The sequence below is a fragment of the Scyliorhinus torazame genome, chromosome 8 (assembly GCF_047496885.1).
Source record: "Scyliorhinus torazame isolate Kashiwa2021f chromosome 8, sScyTor2.1, whole genome shotgun sequence".
NCBI classification, from domain to species: domain Eukaryota; kingdom Metazoa; phylum Chordata; class Chondrichthyes; order Carcharhiniformes; family Scyliorhinidae; genus Scyliorhinus; species Scyliorhinus torazame.
Genome location: NC_092714.1, coordinates 78,760,486 through 78,781,335, shown reverse-complemented (window position 1 = coordinate 78,781,335; position 20,850 = coordinate 78,760,486). Strand labels below are relative to the sequence as shown.

General features: G+C 46.9%; 1 protein-coding gene and 1 pseudogene across 5 annotated transcripts in view; both read right to left on the bottom strand.

The window, feature by feature from the left end:
• Positions 1-20,850, bottom strand: part of bcor (BCL6 corepressor) — a 471,432-nt gene that overhangs the window by 425,364 nt on the left and 25,218 nt on the right. The window lies entirely within an intron of this gene.
• Positions 18,844-18,955, bottom strand: LOC140428936 (small nucleolar RNA SNORA57; annotated as a pseudogene).

Sequence of the window (20,850 nt, the reverse complement as noted above, 5' to 3'; positions counted from 1 at the left end):
ACGCAATGTCAATTAGATGGGTGCAGTGCTCAGACTGTGAGATGTGGCAGGTCTGGGAGGCTTCCAGCGTCCCAGATGGCTTCATCTGCAGAATGTGCACCCAACTAGAGCTCCTCACAGACCGCATGGTACGGTTGGAGCAGCAGCTGGATGCACTTAGGAGCATGCAGGTTGCGGAAAGCATCATAGATAGCAGTTATATAAATGTGGTCACACCCAAGGTGCAGGCAGAGAAATGGGCGACCACCAGAAGGAGCAGGCAGTCAGTGCAGGAATCCCCTGTGGTTGTCCCCCTCTCGAACAGGTATACCCCTTTGGATACTGTCGGGATGGGGTGGGGGGGGGGGGGGGGCGGGGGGGGATAGCCTATCAGGAGAAAACAGCAGCAGCCAGAGCAATGGCACCACGGCTGGCTCTGATGTTCAGCAGGGAGGGTCAAAGCGCAGAAGAGCAATAGTCATAGGGGACTCTATAGTCAGGGGCATAGATAGACGCTTCTGTGGACGTGAACGAGACTCCAGGATGGTATGTTGCCTCCCTGGTGTCAGGGTCCAGAATGTCTCCGAACGGGTAGAGGGCATCCTGAAGGGGGAGGGCAACAGGCAGAGGTCATTGTACATATTGGTACTAACGACATAGGCAGGAAGGGGCATGAGGTCCTGCAGCAGGAGTTCAGGGAGTGAGGCAGAAAGTTAAAAGACAGGACCTCTAGGGTTGCAATCTCAGCATTACACCCTATGCCACGTGCCAGTGAGGCTAGAAATAGAAAGATAGAGCAGCTAAAAACGTGGCTAAACAGCTGGTATAGGAGGGAGGGTTTCCGTTATCTGGACCACTGGGAGCTCTTCCGGGGCAGGTGTGAGCTGTGTAAGAAGGACGGGTTGCATCTAAACTGGAGGCATAAATATCCTGGCCGCGAGGTTTGCTAGTGTCACAAGGGAGGGTATAAACTAGTATGGCAGGGGGGTGGATACCGGAGCAACAGGTCAGAAGGTGAAAGCATTGAGGGAGAACTAGGGAATAGGGCCAGTATGGCTCTGAGACAGAGCAGACGGGAGATGTTGCTGAAAACAGCGGGTCTGGTGGCCTGAAGTGCATATGTTTTAATGCAAGAAGTATCACGGGTAAGGCAGATGAACTTAGAGCTTGGATTAGTACTTGGAACTATGATGTTGTCATTACAAAGACCTGGTTGAGGGAAGGACAGGATTGGCAGCTAAACGTTCCAGGATTTAGATGTTTCAGGCGGGATAGAGGGGGATGTAAAATGGGTGGCGGAGTTGCGTTACTGGTTAGGGAGAATATCACAGCTGTAGCACGGGAGGACACTTGAGAGGGCAGCGAGGCTATATGGGTAGAGATCAGGAATAAGATGGGTGCAGTCACAATGTTGGGGGTTTACTACAGGCCTTCCAACAGCCAGCGGGAGATAGAGAAGCAGATAAGTAGACAGATTTTGGAAACGAGTAAAAACAACAGGGTTGTTGTGATGGGAGACTTTAACTTCCCCAATATTGATTGGGACTCACTTAGTACTGGGGATTAGACAGGGCAGAGTTTGTAAGGAGCATCCAGGAGGGCTTCTTACAACCATGTGTAGATAGTCCAACTAGGGAAGGGGCTATACTGGACCTGATATTGGGAATGAACCCGGCCAGGTGGTAGAAGTTTCAGTAGGGGAGCATTTTCGGGAACAGTGACCACAATTCAGTAAGTTTTAAAGTGTTGGTGGATAAGAGTGGGCCTAGGGTGAATGTGCTAAATTGGGGGAAGGCTAATTATAACAATATTAGGCGGAAACTGAAGAACCTCGATTGGGGGTGAATGTTTGAGGGTAAATCAACATCTGACATATGGGAAGCTTTCAAATGTCAGTTGAAAGGAATTCAGGACCGGCATGTTCCTGTGCGGAAGGATAAATACGGCAAATTTCAGGACCCTTGGATAACGAGAGATCTTGTAGGCCTTGTCAAAAAGAAAAAGGAGGCATTTGTCAGGGCTAGAAGGCTGGGAACAGACAAAGCCCGTGTGGAATATAAGGAAAGTAGGAAGGAACTTAAGCAAGGAGTCAGGAGTGCTAGAAGGGGTCACGAAAAGTCATTGGCAAATAGGGTTAAGGAAAATCCCTAGGCTTTCTACATGTACATAAAAAGCAAGAGGGTAGCCAGGGAAAGGGTTGGCCCACTGAAGGATAGGCAAGGGAATCTATTTGTGGAGCCAGCGGAAATGGGTGAGGTACTAAATGAATACTTTGCATCAGTATTCACCAAAGAGAAGGAATTGGTGGATGTTGAGTCTGGAGAAGGCTGTGTAGATAGCCTGGGTCACATTGAGAGCCAAAAAGACTAGGTGTTGGGCGTCTTGAAAAATACTAAGGTAGATAAGTCCCCAGGGCCTGATGGGATGTACCCCAGAATACTGAAGGAGGCTAGAGAGGAAATTGCTGAGGCCTTGACAGAAATCTTTGGATCCTCACTGTCTTCAGGTGATGTCCCGGAGGACTGGAGAATGTTGTTCCTTTGTTTTAGAAGGGTAGCAAGGATAATCCAGGGAACCACAGGCTGGGGAGCCTTACGTCAGTGGTAGGGAAATTACTGGAGAGAATTCTTCGAGACAGGATCTACTCCCATTTGGAAGCAAATCGACGTAGTAGCGAGAGGCAGCATGGTTTTGTGAAGGGGAGGTCGTTTCTCACTAACTTGATAGAGTTTTTCGAAGAGGTCACAAAGATGATTGATGCAGGTACGGCAGTGGATGTTGTCTATGTGGACTTCAGTAAGGCCTTTGACAAGGTCCCTCATGGTAGACAGGTACAAAAGGTGAAGTCACACAGGATCAGGGGTGAGCTGGCAAGATGGATACAGAACTGGCTAGGTCATAGAACATAGAACATTACAGCGCAGTACAGGCCCTTCGGCCCTCAATGTTGCGCCGACCTGTGAAACCACTCTAAAGCCCATCTACACTATTCCTTGATTGTCCATGTGTCTATCCAGTGACCATTTGAATGCCCTTAGTGTTGGCGAGTCCACTACTGTTGCAGGCAGGGCATTCCACGCCCTTACTACTCTCTGAGTAAAGAACCTACCTCTGACATCTGTCCTATATTTATCTCCCCTCAATTTAAAGCTATGTCCCCTCGTGCTAGACATCACCATCCGAGGAAAAACGCTCTCACTGTCCACCCTATCCAAACCTCTGATCATCTTGTATGCCTCAATTGAGTCACCTCTTAACCTTCTTCTCTCTAACGAAAACAGCCTCAAGTCCCTCAGCCTTTCCTCATAAGATCTTCCCTCCATACCAGGCAACATTCTGGTAAATCTCCTCTGCACCCTTTCCAATGCTTCCACATCCTTCCTATAATGCGGCGACCAGAATTGCACGCAATACTCCAAATGCGGCCGCACCAGAGTTTTGTACAGCTGCAACATGACCTCATGGCTCTGAAACTCAATCCCTCTACCAATAAAAGCTAACACACCGTACGCCTTCTTAACAACGCTCTCAACCTGGGTGGCAACTTTCAGGGATCTATTTACATGGACACCGAGATCTCTCTGCTCATCCACACTGCCAAGAATCTTACCATTAGCCCAGTATTCTGTCTTCCTGTTATTCCTTCCAAAATGAATCACCTCACACTTTTCCGCATTAGACTCCATTTGCCACCTCTCAGCCCAGCGCTGCAGCTTATCTATGTCCCTCTGTAACTTGTAACATCCTTCCGCACTGTCTACAACTCCACCGACTTTATTGTCATCTGCAATTTACTCACCCATCCTTCTACCCCCTCCTCCAGGTAATTTATAAAAATGACAAACAGCAGTGGCCCCAAAACAAATCCTTGTGGTACACCACTAGTAACTGGACTCCAGTCTGAACACTTCCCATCAACCACCACCCTTTGTCTTCTTCCAGCTAGTCAATTTCTGATCCAAACTGCTAAATCACCCTGAATCCCATGCCTCCGTATTTTCTGCAGTAGCCTACCATGGGGAACCTTATCAAACGCTTTACTGAAATCCATATACACCACATCAACTGCTTTACCCTCATCCACCTGTTTGGTCACCTTCTCAAAGAACTCAATAAGGTTTGTGAGGCACGACCTACCCTTCACAAAACCGTGTTGACAATCTCTAATCAAATTATTCCTTTCCAGATGATTATACATCCTATCTCTTATAAACCTTTCCAAGATTTTGCCCACAACAGAAGTAAAGCTCACTGGTCTATAGTTACCGGGGTTGTCTCTACTCCCCTTCTTGAACAAAGGGACAACATTTGCTATCCTCCAGTCTTCTAGCACTATTCCTGTAGACAAAGATGACTTAAAGATCAAAGATCAAAGCCAAAGGCTCAGCAATCTCCTCCCTAGCTTCCCAGAGAATCCTAGGATAAATCCCATCCAGCCAAGGGGACTTACCTATTTTCACACTTTCCAGAATTGCTAACACCTCCTCCTTATGAACCTCAAGCCCTTCTAGTCATAGAAGGCAGAGAGTAGCAAAGGAAGGGTGCTTTTCTAATTGGAGGGCTGTGACCAGTGGTGTTCCCCAGGGATCAGTGCTGGGACCTTCGCTGTTCGTAGTATATCTAAATGATTTGGAGGAAAATGTAACTGATCTGATTAGTAAGTTTGCAGACGACCCAAAGGTTGGTGGAATTTCAGATAGCGATGAGGACTGTCAGAGGATACAGCAGGATTTAGATTGTTTGGAGACTTGGGCGGAGAGATGGCAGATGGAGTTTAATCCGGACAAATGTGAGGTAATGCATTTTGGAAGGTCTAATGCAGGTAGGGAATATACAGTGAATGGTAGAACCCTCAAGAGTATTGAAAGTCAGAGAGATCTAGGTGTACAGGTCCACAGGTCATTGAAAGGGGCAACACAGGTGGAGAAGATAGTCAAGAAGGCATACGGCATGCTTGCCTTCATTGGCCGGGGCATTGAGTATAAGAATTGGCAAGTCATGTTGCAGCTGTATAGAATCTTAGTTAGGCCACACTTGGAGTATAGTGTTCAATTCTGGTCACCACACTACCAGAAGGATGTGGAGGCTTTAGAGAGGGTGCAGAAGAGATTGACCAGGATGTTGCCTGGTATGGAGGGCATTAGCTATGAGGAGCGGTTGAATAAACTCGGTTTGTTCTCACTGGAACGACGGAGGTTGAGGGGCGACCTGATAGAGGTCTACAAAATTATGAGGGGATAGACAGAGTGGATAGTCAGAGGCTTTTTCCCAGGGTAGAGGGGTCAATTACTAGAGGGCATAGGTTTAAGGTGCGAGGGGCAAGGTTTAGAGGAGATGTACGAGGCAAGTTTTTTTTTTTTTTACACAGAGGTAGTGGGTGCGTGGAACTCGCTGCCGGAGGAGGTGGTGGAAGCAGGGACGATCGTGACATTTAAGGGGCATCTTGACAAATACATGAATAGGATGGGAATAGAGGGATACGGACCCAGGAAGTGAAGAAGATTTTAGTTTAGATGGGCAGCATGGTCGGCACAGGCTTGGAGGGCCGAAGGGCCTGTTCCTGTGCTGTACTTTTCTTTGTTCTTTGTTCTTCATGGTCCCAGGTTAGATTTCCAGCTTGTGTCACTGTCTGTTCTCCCAATGTCTGGGTGGTTTTCCTCCGGGTGCTCCAGTTTCATCCCACAGTCCAAAGATGTGCAGGTTAGGTGGATTGGCCATGCTAAATTGCCCTTAGTGTCCACAAAGGTTAGGTGGGATTACTGGGTTACGGGGATAGGGTGAAGGTGTGGGCTTAGGTGGGGTGCTCTTTCCAAGGGCAGGTGCAAAATGAATGGGCCGAATGGCCTCCTTCTGCACTGTAAATTCTATGATTCTATGCAGGGATGATGGACAAACTGACCACAGTATCATGGTTCAGGGGGCCATTCAAGTGGGGATGGGGGTAGGAGGGCTGGGAATGAAAAGGAATGCAATAGTAGGAGCAGACAGCACAGTTAGAGGGATAGACACTATTCTCTGCAGCTGAGAGCATGTGCTGAAGGCTCTGTTGCTGTCTGTCCAGTGCCTGGATTAAAGACATCTACTTGGGGTTGGAATTTTTAAAAATTTCATTTACGGGATGTGGGCATCACTGGTTAGACCAGCATTTATTGCCCATCCCTAGTTGCCCTTCAGAAGGTGGTGGTGAGTTGCCTTCTTGAACCGCACCCACTGTGCTGTTAGGGAGAGGGAGTTCCAGGATGTTGCCCCAGCGACAGTAAAGGAACGGCGATATATTTCCAAATCAGGATGGTGAGTGACTTGGAGGGGAACCTCCAGGTGGTGGGGTTCCCAGGTATCTGCTGCTCTTGTCCTTCCAGATGATATTGGTTGTGGGTTTGGAAGGTGCTGTCTGAGGAACCTTGGTGAGTTTACTGCAGCGCATCTTGTAGATGGTGCACATAGCTGCCACTGTTCGTTGGTGGTGGAAGGGGAAGCAATCAAGCGGACTGCTTTGTCCTGGATAAAATTGAGCTTCTCGAGTGTTGTTGGAGCTGCACTCATCCGAGCAAGTGGAGAGTATTCCATTACACGCCTGACTTGTGCCTTGTAGATGGTGGACAGGCTTTGGGGGGTCAGGAGGTGAGTTACTCGCCGAAAGATTCCTAGCCTTTGACCTGTCCTGGTAGCCACAGTATTAATATGGCTAGTCCAGTTCAGTTTCTGATCAATGGTAACCCTCAGGAGGTTGATTCAGCAATGGTAATGCTATTGAATTTCAAGTGTGGGGCGAATGTAACTTGCCACTTGTCAGCCCAAGCCTGGATATTGTCCAGGTCTCGCTGCATTTGGATATGGACTGCTTCATACCTGAGGGGTGGTGAATGGTGCTGAATGGAAGGAATAGGACCCAGTTGTCACTGTCCACCTAGACTTACCTATGTAGCTGATACCGATAAAGAGTTTCTGCTCAGGGAGTATGGGCAGCTTGTAAAAAGCAGAACCACAAAAGGTAATAATTTCTGGATTACTACCCAAGATATGTGCAAATGAGATCAGTGCGTTGAATGTGTGGCTCAAAGACTGATGTGGAAGAAATGGGTTTCAATTCATGGGGCATTGGCACCAGTACTGGAAAAAGAGGGAGCTGTAGCATCGGGGCAGGCTTCACTTGAACTACACTGGAACCAGTGTCCTGGCAAATAGAATACCCAGGGCTATAGAGGCACTTTAAACTGAGGGTGGAGGGGATGGAAAGAGGCCAGTGGTAGGGAATTTAGAAAATGAAGAGTTCAGGCAAGGAAATAATGCAGGTAGTTTATGGGTGATGATAACCAGAGTGTGACAGGAAAGCACAGAGAGTGTACAAACAAAGGAGTGCACCAGCAAATAAGGTCAGCGCATCAGTAAATGGTAAAAGGACAGAATCAAAGGCTCTTATCTAAATACACTCAACATTTTTAACAAGATAGAAGAATTGATCAAATATAACTAAGTGGATATTATATGATAGCCATTATAGAGATGTGGTTGCAAGGTAACTAAAACTAGGAACTGAATATTCAAGGGTATTGAATAAAGCAAAAAGGAGTGGAGTAGCTCTGTTAAGAAAGAATGAGATCAGGAACAGTCTTGAGAAATGATCCTGATTTGGAAGATCAAGATGTAAAATTAATTTGGTTGGAGATAATACATAACAAGGAAATGGAGCCACTGGTGGTAGCAGTTATAGATCCTCTAACAGTAGTTACACAAGAGGATATAGCAGAAATCAAGAAATGATGGGGGCTTGTAAGAAAGGAACTGCAATAATTGTGGGCGATTTGAATCTTCATGAAGATTGAACAAATAAAATTTTCAACGGTAGCCTAGAGGACAAGTTCATAGAGTGTATTTGGGACAATTTCTTAATATATGAACCAACCAGGGAAAGGCTATTGAGACCTGGTAATTTGCAAAGAGACAGGATTCATTCATGATCTCATTGTAAAGGATCATCTGGCTAAGAGTGATCATCAGCAGATAGAATTTTACATTCAGTTTGAGGGTGAGAAACCTGGTTCTGAAATTAGTGACTTATACTTAAATGACGGCATTAGAGTTGGCTAAAGGAGGTTAAAATATATTGTGGCAGATAAGCAGTGGCAGATGTTTAAGGAGATATTTCACAACTTTCAATAAAGATATATCCTGTTGAGAAAGAGACTATGTGAAGATGATGCATCCTTGAGCTAATTAAGGAAGTTGAGGGTGGCATCAAATTGAAAGAAAATAAACATATTGCGGTGCAGATTAGTGGTGGGCCAGAAGGGTGGGAAAACTTTAGAAACCATCAAAGGATGACTGAACAAAATAGCGACAAATTAGAATGAGAGCAAATTAGCAAGAAATATAAAAACACACAATAAAAGGAAACATTTAAGAGAAGAGAGTCGCTAAAGTAAGTATTGGCCCCTTTGAGGGTAAGACTGTGGAATTAATAATGGGAACAAGGAAATGTCAGATTCTTTGAACAAGTATTTTGTATCTGTCTTTACAGTAGAAAACATGGAATGCATTCCAAAAATAGTAAAATAAAAGTCAAAACAACCAGAGGAGAAAAAGTACTTGGAAAACTAACAGGGCTAAAGGCTAGCAAGGCCTCTGGGTTAGATGCCCTGCATCATAGGGTCTTAAAAGAAGTGGTGGCAGAGATAGTTTTGGTAATGATCATCCAAATTCCCTAAATTCTGGAAAGTGCAATGGAAAACCACAAACATAATACCGCTACTCAAGAAAAGAGAGACGGAAGGGAGGAAACTATGGTTCGGTTAGCCTAACATCTGTCATTGAAAGAAGTAGTAGTAGGTCATTTAGAAAACTGTAACACAATCAAGCAGAATTAATGTGGGTTTGTGAAAGGAAAATTGTGTTTGACAAAGTTATTTTGAGGTCTTTGAGGACGTAGCAAGTGGGGTGGATAAAGGGGGTGGAGTATTCGGATTTTCTAAAGGCATTTGATGAGGTACCACATAAAAGGTTGAGGCTGTTCACTTTGACCGGGAGATTAGAAAAGCAGCATATTATCTAAATGAAGAGATGTTGTTGAACTCTGTGGTACAGAGGAATTTGGATGCCCTTGTACATGAAACACAAAACGTTAGCACGTAGGTACAGTAAGTAATTGGAAAGGTAAATGGAATGTTGGTTTTATTACGAAGGGGATTACTTTTAAAAATGTTTTTTTACCAATTAAGGGGCAATTTAGCATGGCCAATCCACCTAACTTGCACGTCTTTGGGTTGTGGGATGAGACCCACGCAGACATAGGGAGAATATGTAAACTCCACACAGACAGTGACCCGGGGCCGGGATCGAACCCAGATCCTCCGTGCTGTAGGCAGCAGTGCTAACCACTGCGCCACTGAGCTGCGCTACGAAGGGGATTATATTGGGAAATCCTGCTACAACTTTGTAGGGAGTTGGTGAGACCACACCTAGAATACTGTGTATAGTTTTGGCCTCCTTATTTAAGGAACTATATACTTACAACAGAGACAGTTCAGAGAACTAGGTTGGTACCTGAAAGAAGTGGCTGTATTGGATTTACCAATTATTTGGGGTGCTTTAAGAAATCAACTAAGCATATATTGGAGACTAAATGATTCTTAAAAAAAATACCGAGTCTGCAAAAGTATAATCAACTTATAAAAAATGAGTGAACTATTGAACATTTAAGGTCATGTCTACAGATAGTCACAATGTTTCGAAGGATGTACTGTATAAGCCTTACCTAAAGAAACAATATGAAGGCACACTCAACAGAATTGTAGTAATCTAGTAACATAGTACGGCTAGAGATTAGTCATGATGCAAATGTTTAGACCGTGAGAAAGAACATGGGAAACTATACTGTGTCAGGAAAATATTAATTAATCTTGAGTAAGTGATTACTGTCTAATTAACTAATCACCTGTTGAATGATCAATACCTTTCTGAATGAATCAGAGGGTCTCAGCTGAGAGCAAAAAACAATGAGAAATGAGTAAGGGGCTAAACTAGAGATAAGGATTTCCTTAAGAATGATCGTATGATTAATTTTTTTAGAAGAATTCTAGACTTCCAGAATTCTTGAAGCATCTGTAGAAATTATTTTTATTTTTGAAGTATTTTCTTTACCTTTTTCTTATATTAATGTTTTAATGATTTTCACTGTATTCTGACAAGTTTATGTATTATTTGATCTAAGTTTTGATTCAGTTCTTATGCAAGTGTATTAAGTAAATTCTTAATAATAAAGTGTGTTTTGGACACCTCAATCAACTGGACTGAGTACCTTATCTTTGGAAGAAAAAGAAGAGATCCTACAGGCTGTATTATGAAAAAATATTGAGCAGGTTGGGTCTATACTTACTGGAGTTTAGAAGAAAGAGAGGTGATGTTATTGAAACATACGATTCTGAAGGATCCTGACAGGGTAGATGGCGAGAGGATGTTTCCCCTCATGTGGGAATCTAAAACTAGGAGGTACAGTTTCAGAATATGAGATTTCCTATTTAAGACTTACCCAAGGAGGAATTTCTTCCCTCACTAATTTATTGGAATTCATACCTCTGGAGGCTGGGTCATTGAATAGGTTTCAGGCGGAGTTACACACATTTTTTATATACAAGGGAGTCAAGGGTTATGGGGGCAGGCAAGGAAGTGGTGTTGAAGCCACAATCAGATCAGCCATGATCATTTGAAAGGTGCATCATGCTCAAAGGGCTCAATGACCTACCCCTGTTCCTATTTCTTCTGTACTTGTGTATTATGTACTAAGTATTGGAACAGGACTTTTAACTCAAATGTCTTGCTTAAAAGTGAGAGTGTTACCACTGAGCCCAGGTAACATTACAACATGTACTAAAAATAGAATTTCTCAGGAACCAACGGCAAATTATTCCTGATAAACCTACAATATGGGCGACAATCAGGACTCCTCCTCCATCAGAGTCAATGTGTAATCATAACATGGAACATACAAACATTTACACCATCAGCTGCTAGCATAAGACTGGCCAAAAACAGAAAACCCCTGTGCAACAGATCAGGAATAAGAGATGTGCAAACAGGATTTCAAGGCATTACTTAATGTGAAGGCTCAAATAATTGGTATAAAGCACTTTCTTATGTTTCATTTTAGGTATTAACGTAGCCTCTGTAATCATCAATTGAAGTACTGTCTTGTAATTCCTTCCAGGAAGACACACTATACAATAAGAAGTTATATAACTCTCATTTTAGACACAACAAAAATTATGGGCTGGATTCTCCGCCAGCGGGATGCTCTGTTTTGCCGGCAGCCCGGGGGTTTCCCGAAACGGAACATCCCGCTGGTGTACTGAACCAGAAATCCGGCACGGCGGGACGGAGAATCCAGCCCTTTTTCTTTTTTAAAATTGTTTGGTTTCAGAAAAAAATGCTTGGTGTATATTAAACCAAGCATGCACGCTTTGAATGATTACAGAATGCAAAGAACTAGTTGACACTTTTTTATCTGTAAGAACGCATTGCACTCCTCCAATTTTGTGTGAGCACCTGTGACGTATCAGAAATGTTGGACGTCACACTCATGTCATATTTGGGGTCAGCTTGGGCGGTAGTTTGTAGTGTCCTATTGAAATATTTTGGGCTGCATGTCATGCTGGCATGAAAGTCCCTTCTCAAAGGAAAGATTTGTGCTAATGTGACATTGCAGTTCAATCTCCAGTACATTTTATCCAGTTATTCTATTTAATTCTACAGTTGAAACTATTGTAGGGTCACTCGCCTTTTTGGATGATAAATCATGTTTTTCACAAACAAGGTCAGGATACTGAGGTTATCTATGAATATCTAAGTACTTGAAAGGTTATGAGATGAGTTTGGTATTCTCAAGAGAATTAAATAAAATGGATTGAAGGATTTAGTGAAATTACTAAAAAAGGACTTCAAATTATCCTTATTCTGCCTTTTTTACAGTCAGTAACTGTTACTAAAAAAAAATCCTTTATCTCCTCGAATGTTCTTCCTTCATACTCTGAAAGTGCTGACTCTTGCCATGCTTCTATATTGCAGTGTCTCCATGCTTTCTCCAGTTGTCATTCTACATGTTTGAGTCTAAACAAAGAGTGTTACCAAATTATGGAATTTTGGGGTGCATCATTACTGAAGTCCAATCTTTGCCCAATAGGCATCCAACCAGGAGTATGTTCCAGCAAGTGTTACAACCAAACTTGAGCCTACACCCCAACTCTGAGGCTCGCAAATTACCCATTAAACCACAGATAAAACCCATGATTTGAAAAAGTTTTGAAATGACAATAAGTAGAACTCGACTGTGATTTTCATTAATGACTTGGATGAGGGAGTTGAAGGGTGGGTCAGTAAATTTGCAGACGATATGAAGATTGGTGGAGTTGTGGATAGTAAGGAGGGCTGTTGTCGGCTGCAAAGAGACATAGATAGGATGCAGAGCTGGGCTTGGAAGTGGCAGATGGAGTTTAACCCTGAAAAGTGTGAGGTTGTCCATTTTGGAAGGACAAATATGAATGCGGAAAACAGGGTTAACGGTAGAGTTCTTGGCAATGTGGAGGAGCAGAGAGATCTTGGGGTCTATGTTCATACATCTTTGAAAGTTGCCACTCAAGTGGATAGAGTTGTGAAGAAGGCCTACGGTGTGCTCGTGTTCATTAACAGAGGGATTGAATTTAGGAGCCGTGAGGTGATGATGCAGCTGTACAAAACTTTGGTAAGGCCACATTTGGAGTACTGTGTACAGTTCTGGTCACCTCATTTTAGGAAGGATGTGGAAGCTTTGGAAAAGGTGCAAAGAAGATTTACCAGGATGTTACCTGGAATGGAGAGTAGGTCTTACGAGGAAAGGTTGAGGGTGCTAGGCCTTTTCTCATTAGAACGGAGAAGGACGAGGGGCAACTTGATAGAGGTTTATAAGATGATCAGGGGAATAGATAGAGTAGACAGTCAGAGACTTTTTCCCCGGGTGGAACAAACCATTACAAGGGGACATAAATTTAAGGTGAAAGGTGGAAGATATAGGAGGGATATCAGAGGTAGGTTCTTTACCCAGAGAGTAGTGGGGGCATGGAATGCACTGCCTGTGGAAGTAGTTGAATCGGAAACATTAGGGACCTTCAAGCAGCTATTGGATAGGTACATGGATTACGGTAAAATGATATAGTGTAGATTTATTTGTTTTTAAGGGCAGCACGGTAGCATTGTGGATAGCACAATTGCTTCACAGCTCCAGGGTCCCAGGTTCGATTCCGGCTTGAGTCACTGTCTGTGCGGAGTCTGCACGTCCTCCCCGTGTCTGCGTGGCCTCCCCGTGTCTGCGTGGGTTTCCTCCGGATGCTCCGGTTTCCTCCCACAGTCCAAAGATGTGCAGGGTAGGTGGATTGGCCATGATAAATTGCCCTTAGTGTCCAAAATTGCCCTTGGTGTTGGGTGGAGGTGTTGAGTTTGGGTGGGGTGCTCTTTCCAAGAGCCGGTGCAGACTCAGGGGGCTGAATGGCCTCCTTCTGCACTGTAAATTCAATGATAATCTATGATTAATCTAGGACAAAGGTTCGGCACAACATCGTGGGCCGAAGGGCCTGTTCTGTGCTGTATTTTCTATGTTCTATGTTCGACACTGCTCTTCAGAAAAAAATGGTAAAAGTCAATCCCTCAGTTCTGATGTTGTGTTCAGCCCCCCTCCCACCCCCCTTCTTCCTAGCCGCCGTAACCCTGGGGGTGCACCGAGGCTGTACGAGATGTAGTTACTCAGAGGACCCTGCAGCAGTGGAGCCTGCCCCAGAGGAACAGGAGGCATCAGGCGAGGATGGGGAACCGGCCATCCAAGAGGCCGAGCAGGAGATGGGGCGAAGCCGCCGCAACAGGCCTCATGTGTACCCGCCGGACAGGGCATGCGGTCAAAGACTCGAGCTGAGCAGGGGGGGGGGGGGGGGGGGCGCCTTGTGACATATCTGCCAGATTGTGGTGCACCTGACACCGCGAAGGTATGAGGGAGGACACTCGCTCCTGGTGGCCATCACGGTGACAGTTGCCTTGAATGTTTACGCCACAGAGTCCTTCCAGGCGTCAAGTGGGGACCACTCTGCAATATCTCAGAACTCGGTGCACAGGTATATGCAGGCAGTCATGTAGGCCCTGTATGCCCGATTGGCACAATACATCAAATTTGTGGACCGAGTCCACCAAGATGTCCGGGCAGCGGGGTTCACCGTGATCGCCGAGATATTCCAGATCCAGGGTTGATCGACGAGATGCATATCGCCCTACGAGCACCGGCCCATGACAGGCCAGTCTTCACAAATTGAAAAGGGTTCCATTCGATGAATATGCAGCTGGTGTGTGACCATGGGCTACACATCATGCACGTCTGCACCCGATACCCGGGCAGCACCTTCATCCTGGCACACTCAACGGTTTCGGACCTCTTCGAGGTACACACCCGGGTGAGGCGTTGGCCCCTGGGCACAGAGGTTATCCACTGCAGTCGTGGCTGATGACACCTATTTGAAGGCCACAGGCTGACGCAGAGACCCACTATAATGATACACATGCCGTGACCAGGGCCGTGATCGGGCATCCTGAAGATGCGGTTCAGGTGCCGGCACTTCTCTGTATAGCGCTAGGAGAGTCTCCCACATCGTGGTGGCCTGCGGCATCCTCTACAACATCGCGCAGCAGAGGGGCGAGGATGAATGCAGGCCTCCTCCGACGAGAAGATGTGGGGGTGTCTGAGGATGGGCATGGACATGGGGCCTGGGAAGGCACAGGAGGTTGCACCAGGGCCAACGCACATGGGCGCTCTAATCGCCTTTAGGTTCACCGACTAGGGGTCTTGGCCAGCAGCACGAACATCCCATCCTGCATCCCCCCCGGACTCCTGCCAATGGTAGCACTTTCCACCATCCACCTGGATGATCCCTGCATGTGAGCTGGCCACTCCATCACACGGTCCCATCAAACCATTGGGGTGACGATGGGCCCGGCTGCTGCTCGCATGTCCCAGGTGGCGCGGTCCACCCTGTTCATCAGATGTGGCAGGGACAGGAGGGGGGTAGGTGGAGTCAGAGGTACTGTGGTGTTCCTGCACCTCCCCTGCGGGAATCACCGGCACGGGCCTCATCACCTCCTCCTCCCTTGGGTGCCCGATGGCCCCCGGGCTTCTCCACGGGATGGGGATGCGAGCGAAGCGATCCCTTAAGGCTCCCCGCCAGCTGGCCTTGCCAGTCCTGGAGGCCCGCTCCCATCCAGCCATCTCAATGCTTGTGGCTATGGAGCACGGAGTGGACCAACTCGCTCTGTGTCTGTGCCACATCACCCAGTGTCTGTGCCATCAACTTCTGGGTCTGTGCCTCATCAGCCAGTGACTGTGGCACAGATCCAGGTGGCACATAGGCCAGCATCTGGGCAATACCGGCGATGCCCTCAGCCATGACCCGCTGTGATCGGGCCATGCTCTGGAATGCCGCTGCAATATCCAGGTGGCCCTGGTACATGGCTGCCTGTGACAGGGCAGCCCTGTCCTGAGCCTCGGCCACCGCGTGTATAGTGCCCCAGGCATTGGACATCTTGACTCATGGCCAATACCTTCGCCCCCAAAGCCTCCACCGCATACGCCACCCGTGAGGTGTTGGCCTGGTTGGCACCATCTGCTCCTGCAGGAAGTTGGACTACTCCAACTGCACCTGCAGGCACTGGATGGTTGCGGACACCCCCTCATGCAGTCCCTGGCTCTGCGACTGCATCTCCAGCATCGATGGGACTGCCCTTTCCAGAAGCTCGAAACCCGTCTGGATGGTAGCTGGTCCCTGGGGTCAGACCACTCTCCGACAGTCTAACCCTCGGGGGTTCCTATCTCCACCTGATGTGCCGGAGCACGTGTATGGTGCACACCAGATAGTGCCCCAGGAGCCTCTTCACTAAAATGCCTAATCCAGGTGAGTGTACCTGGAATGGTGGAGGGTGTTAGAGACAGCTGTGTTGGGATGTCAGTGTCGTTCCTGAAGTATCTCGGGCTGCGGGTTGGGGGCTTCGGTCACTGTCCCTCTTCCTCGCTACTATCCACTTGTGTTTGTGGTTGGGGTCGGTGACGGGGAACCGCAGAGGGGCCCACCTCATTGCCAGATCCTGCAAGACACAAGACATGACACACAATTGTATCACAGGTTAGGATGGTGACACACGTGCCATGGGAACTGCAACACAACGGGGTCTCACTTGCTCGCTGATGCTGAGCTCTGCTCTGGTGACTGCCCCCTCTCCGGGCCCGCCAACCAGGTCCAGTACTCGCTGCTCTGCTGCGGTGAAGGGCCGCAGGTCTGGCGGTCTCCCTCCAGTCTTTTCCTGCCCCTTGCGGTATGGGCCGCCTTCTCCTGATGGGTTGGGGAGGAGAAGACAGAAAATGCAGTGTTAGACAGTTTGACGCATGCAGCACAGGGGGGTGGGTAAGTGGTGGCCATGGCTGCAGGTATGGTGCTGGCATGTTGATCAGGGTGAAGGTTCGGTCGCTTTCCGGCTGGGGGGGGCAGGGTTACAGGACTGGAGTTAGCGCCTGGGACACAGTGCTGCCTACTCACCCTGGACCCCCTGAGGAGGTTGTGCACTTATTTCCAGCACTTGTGTCCATTCCTGGTGGTGGGGCTCACAGCACTCACACCCTCTGCCACCTGTGCCCAGGCCTGGCGTATGGTGGCAGGTGACAACCTCCTTTCCACCTTGGGGTACAGGGTAGTCTGCCTCTCCTCCACAGCGTCCAGCAGGGTCTGGAGCTCAGTATCAGTAAACTGGGGTGCCGCTCTCCGTGCTGCCATTTTGTTGGCTGGGTTGAGTGTATGTGAAGAGTGGAGTGCTTATATGCAGCTGCAGCTCGTCAGCCTCTCGAGGGTCAATCCCGATCACAGCGAATCCGACACAATTTTGGAATCAATAGTGTTCCACGTGGCACCGGTGCTAGCCCCTGAACAGTTGATGAATTGGTCTGGGAGCGGCACCAATATTGTTGTCATAGAAGTCCATCATTTCAGTCTGGCATCAACATTTAGTTTCGGAAATGGTGAATCCCACCCAATGTCTTTCAAGACTGAATTTTTCTTTTATATGCAAGGACATTGCATTGTCTGTAATGCAATCTGGATGCTGACCTGGAGTTGTTTTAAAGAAGGTCATAAGTATATATTGAACTAGAAACAAGCCTGCCTTCATCCAAGAAATCACCTGACCTGCTTGGTACGTGAGCATCGCGGTTTGTTGGTTTTGGACTGCAGTCACTTTAATTGAAAGACAAAGGCTAGGTGACTTACTGGAAATCACATGGCAGAGCCAACCTTTAAGTTTTGAAACTGCTGGTTTTGAAGTCAAGTCTTGTTGGGGAATAAGCTGAGAATGGAAGGCTGCCAGACTACCGCTTCCCTTCTTCTCGCTCTCTCTCTGCCTTGCCTGAAATTGTGTGGCTATCAACCTGTAGCCAGAGAATCCTCATCGGAGTGTAACTTGTCTGCATTTGGACCTGCAAAGCAGAGACCAAAATAATTGATCTAGCCATATATTTATTTCCACAGCACCATCCCGTTGATGAGAACTTCCAGACATCCACCAGGACCATGACGGAACTCCAGATCAACAGTGTCGAGACCTTGCAAACTTTATCCTTTATTTAATAACACCTATCCTGTAAAGCCCATCTCTGCAAAGAGACTCTGGTCGTCTGTGTGCGCGCGCTGGGGGAATTGTTTTCAGAAGAGAGATAGTTAGACTTCCAGATTACAATTGTACGTTAACCAGTGTTGCAGCTTGTTTAAAAAAAAGTTTTGTTTTATCAGAAACTAAAAGGTTTGTTGTTTCTTTTTTTTTTAAAGCAAGATTGTGTTTTATTTCACAGCACATTTAAAAACAGGGAGACCCGCTCCCTCTCCACACCTCTAGCTCTCAGCTGACAATCCCATTCCGTCGTGGTCCCAGTCGCCCCGCGCCCCCCCCCCCGCCGAGCCCAACCTCGTCCCATTCACAGTAAAGCCACTCCATACCAACGTTTCCGCGTCGTCCTTCTCCGACCCACATCGGCCGTTAATTCACCGTGGCTGGGGTCAAAATCCTGGAACTCCCTCCCTAACAGCACTGTGCGTGTACCTACGCCACAGGGAACTGCAGCAGGTTCAAGATGGCGGCTCACCCATCAACTTCACGAGGTGCAGTTAGGAACCATATTCGTTGGATTCTCTCCCACCCCCACACGCCAGTGCCCAGCAAGCGTCTCAATTTCACCCGATGTCACAGGTTTGTTCGCTTCCTTTCCTGAGCAATCTCGAGTCACATCACGAAGACCAGTGCGGATAATCCGATCATTTCCACTGGAGACTCAAGGACGGAACTGGAGTCACATTGCACGGTTGACATGGGAAGATGATCAGTGATCAATTCGGTACAGGATTGGGCAGGACAATATCCCAATGACCTTCCCCAGAAACATTGCAATGTGTCTCAGCTCCACTACTGGACATTGTTGAACCTTGCTTGCTCAGTGAGGATAACCCGATCATTTCCACTGGAGGCTGAAGGACGGCACTGGAGTCACATTGCACGGTTGACATGGGAAGATGATCAGTGATCAATTAGGGACAGGATTGGGCAGGACAATATCCCAATGACCTCCCCCAGAAACATTGCAATGTGTCTCAGCTCCACTACTGGACATTGTTCAACCTCGCTCGCTGTGAAGAGACAGATGGTAGTATTAGTGACATTATTCACCCCCCACACAGAAAGCTCACTTCAACAAGCCAGTCACCCCCATTACACAAATAAGAGAACACAACTCAGCCCATCAAGCCTGAGCACAGCACGATCCCAGTAACCGGGTGTCTCAGCCAATGAGGATAGGACCAGAAGATGGCAGCTCGCTGGTACCGAAGACATTTGCGCTGAGATTTTTCTGCCTCGCTTATAAACACGCACAGGCCACAGAAGGTTTGTTGTTTCTTGAACGACGCCTGATGAACATCTCTTTTATTATGGGTGCCAGCAATGAAGGTAGACAATTGACCATTTTGGAGATAAAATTAAACTCTTAAATTAATAGTACAGCCTGTGGAGTAATGGGGCTAGATAATACATGCACTGTTCCCACCCTGGTTGTAATAACACCCATAGCTCCTCCAGTGCTATTTATCATTGGGTGAAAGATATGTAAAACTAATGGTGCTTTGTATGTTAAACAAAGCATGTGTTTCAACAGTGACACAAGCCTGAGGCATGCAGCCATTCGGTCCACTTGCAGCAGTGTGTGCGTGCGTGTGCACGGTGGGGGTGAGGGGGCGGGGGGTGAGGACATTGAATTTTGCAGTTCTCAGAGTTCCATAGACATAAATAACATTTATTTGAATGATAAGACAGCAATGAACTGACTGCAGACTTCAAACTTCAGAATTAATTTAGAGGACTAAACAGCAGGACACTATATACTATAAGGGCACATTTTCCAACTGAAAGGCAACCATCATAGAACAAATGACAGGCTTGGTGATCTTCAGAGCCTCTGGTTACACTGAACTGACATCAGCATAGAATCCATCCAAAATGCAAGCTCAATAGATTAGATTTTTAAGCTTCCACAAAAAGTGTTTGTAGAATATCAAATGTTGCAGCATCTTAAACAACACTGGTTACACAAGCTGCTCAAACTGCCCACATTAAGGAATGCAGTGTTCCATTTTAGCAGCAAAACATATAAACAACACTCTGACTGGCCTCCAACTTCTGTTAGTCTTCAAATACTTCCCTCTAAAGATTTTAATTTATACCCTGGTAGAGACACCACCACCTTTCCCAAGTAGCTATTTGGGTTTAGCAAGTTGCTTGGCACCAGGCATCTTTACAGCAAATTCCAATCAAGTCATCACATATGCATACACATTATTTTATACCAAGTACAATGCACCATGTAACAAACCTTTCCTTCTCTGTAGCGAATAGTGTATACCACCATTGTCCTAGTTGATTATCCAACTAGCAAAAGAGATCAAACTTTGGCTCATTCTGGTCTCTGTGACCCAGCAACACGTGATGCATTATTCCAGTCATTTTCAAATTCAGAGTTGCAACCCGCGGGTGGGTTGCTGGCAGGTGTGGGGAGGGTAGCGGGGCTCCTGATCGTGTGAAGAAATGCCCAACAGCTGCGACTGGCTTTTAAAAATGCTGTCTTTGACTGGCTTTCAGAATGCCGGCCATCCCGTGCATGCATACCCCGTCAGCAGTGCGCAGGGCCAGAACGGATTATTTTAGAAAATGAATGGAGTCTTCTCTCCAGAAGCAGCAGCAGAGAGCAGGTCACGCATCCATATACTGACGTCACATGCTCTAGGCACAAGAGAGATTACTCCATTTTGTAGCTGCCAGCAGTGCTGGTGAGAGCTTCACGGTGAGCGACCCATTAAGAAGCTGAAATCAACTTCCGGGTGCGGCGATGACCAGCTGAGTCGCACGTTTCGGCAGCTCCCGGTGGAACGGACTTTTGGGCTCTTGATAGGAGCCCCAACGGCAATTTTAACGGCTAAAAACACCGTGCGGTAAACCAGAAGGGTGTTCCCCCTGGACACGGATGGAAAAAGGAGAGGAAAGTGGCCGGATTGCAGCGGATCCTTTGGAACAACGGCAAGGAAGGCAAGCAGAAACCAAGATGGCGTCGGAAGGTGGCAGTTTCATATGGGGCCCTGAACAACAAGAGTTCTTGAAACGCTGCGTGGAGGAGATAAAAAAGGAAATGAAGAAAGAGTTGTTGGCCCCGATATTACAGGCGATTGAAGGGCTGAAAGAGGAACAAAAGACCCAGGAGCAGGAGCTTCGGGTCGTGAAGGCGAAAGCAGC